The sequence below is a fragment of the Camellia sinensis genome, chromosome 8 (genome assembly GCF_055761805.1).
Source record: "Camellia sinensis isolate YWXY chromosome 8, ASM5576180v1, whole genome shotgun sequence".
NCBI lineage: Eukaryota > Viridiplantae > Streptophyta > Magnoliopsida > Ericales > Theaceae > Camellia > Camellia sinensis.
The window spans coordinates 43,465,001-43,467,110 of record NC_138968.1 but is presented as its reverse complement, the minus strand read 5'-3'; the positions used below and the strand labels follow the sequence as shown (position 1 = coordinate 43,467,110).

Sequence of the window (2,110 nt, the reverse complement as noted above, 5' to 3'; positions counted from 1 at the left end):
ATTCAGATCCATTAACCTTTAAGGAAGCTATGAAGTCTCAAGATGTTGCTTTTTGGAAAGAAGCAATAAATGATGAGATGGATTCTATCGTGGGTAACAATACTTGGATACTTGCTGATTTGCCACCTGGATCCAAACCCATTGGTTGTAAATGGATTTTCAAAAGGAAAATCAAAGTTGATGGCACAATTGACAAGTTCAAGGCAAGATTAGTTGCTAAGGGTTTTACTCAAAATGATGGTATTGATTATTTTGATACATATGCTCCGGTAGAATCGTCACCATTCGAGTGTTGATTGCCTTAGCCTCAATCTATAAGCTTAAAATCCATCAAATGCATGTTAAGACCACTTTCCTAAATGAAGAGTTAGATAAGGAAATCTACATGCAACAACCGGAAGGATTTGGTGTACAGGGTCAAGAGCACAAAGTGTGTAAACTCGTGAAGTCACTATATGGACTGAAGCAAGCTCCAAAATAGTGGCATGAGAAATTTGACAAACTAACAATGCCAAATGGTTTTAGGATTCATGAATCTAATAAGTGTGTATACAGTAAGTTTATTGGAAATAGAGGTGTAGTCATATGTCTATATGTAGATGACATGCTTATTTTTGGTACTGACAATGATGTCATTGAAAGTACTAAAAGTTTTTTGTTGTCTAGCTTTAGTATGAAAGACATTGGCTTAGTTAATGTAATTTTGGGTATTAAGATCAAATGAGAGGACAATAATTTGATTCTAATCTAGTCGCACTATATTGAGAAAATTCTTAAGAAATTTAATCAATATAATTGTACACCCATGTCTACACCTTTTGATTCAAATTGGAAATTGTATCCTAATACTGGAAGAGCTGTTGATCAGCTAGAATACTCAAGAGGAATAGGTAGCCTAATGTATGTCGTGACTTGCACTAGACCTGATATTGCTTTTGAAGTGGGAAAACTTAGTAAATACACTAGTAATCCCAGTAGTGTGCATTGGCATGCTGTTAACCAAGTACTTAGATACTTGAGGAAAAACAATAGACTATGGAATAGTCTATAATGGCTATCCAGCAGTGCTAGAAGGATTCACGGATGCTAGTTGGATAACTGACCGTGAAGATCACTCGTTCACGAGTGGTTGGATTTTTACTCTTGGAGGAGGAGCTATCTCCTGGGGTTCTAAGAAGCAAACATGCATAACAGACTCAACCATGGCGTCAGAGTTTGTAGCATTGGCTTCTTGTAGCAAAGAGACAGAGTGGCTAAGGAATCTCTTGTTAGAGATTAAGATATGGCCAAAACCTATGCCACCAACATCTTTGCATTGTGATAGTGAAGCAACTCTATCACGGGCCTATAGCCATGTCTATAATGGAAAGTCCAGAAATATAGGACTGAGACATAGTTGTGTCAGACAGTTAATCACAGAAGGTGTGATTACCATTAGTTATGTAAAGTTAAGTGAAAACTTGGCTGACCCCTTAACAAAGGGACTTGCAAGGGATTTGGTGTGGAAAACATCAAAGGGGATGGGTCTTGAGCCCACTTAACATAATCACTCCTGGTGGAAACTCAACTCAACGCTTGAAGAAATATTAAGTCTTGAGTTCAATGAGCCCAAGTACACTATATGTCGTGATTGCAAGCACTTAGTTTTATTTCATTTTCATTCCAAGGTTGAAGTGCTTGGTACCTGTAATGTGAAAAGAAGAGGATGAGTTAGCAAACTCTTAATAAGCTTACAAATGGGTTGTTGGGGTACTGTAAATTACAGGGGTACTCTTCGTAAGCTTACCTATGTGAGTGTAGGAGGTAGGGATGGCAATTTGAACCCGGCCCGACGGGGACCCGATCCCCCGATCCCGAATTATGCGGTTTTTCCCCGAAATATACTCCGGATGGGGCGGGGATGGTATTTAAAAATAAATCCCCAATGATATTCGGGCTGGGGACAGTGATACATTTTTTAGCCCCGGCCTGCCCCCGACCCCGACTCCGGCCCCGACTCCGGCCCCAACCCTGCCCCTCGCCCCGTTTAGGCCCCGATTTATTTATATATATATATATATATATGTGTGTGTGTGTTTATGGTTAGGTGACCCATTCTCACACACAAAGC

General features: G+C 39.8%; 1 pseudogene; it reads left to right on the top strand.

Annotated features, from left to right (window-relative positions):
* The first annotated feature begins 805 nt into the window (after positions 1 to 805).
* Positions 806 to 1,541, top strand: LOC145797732 (secreted RxLR effector protein 161 pseudogene; annotated as a pseudogene).
* Positions 1,542 to 2,110: the final 569 nt, after the last annotated feature.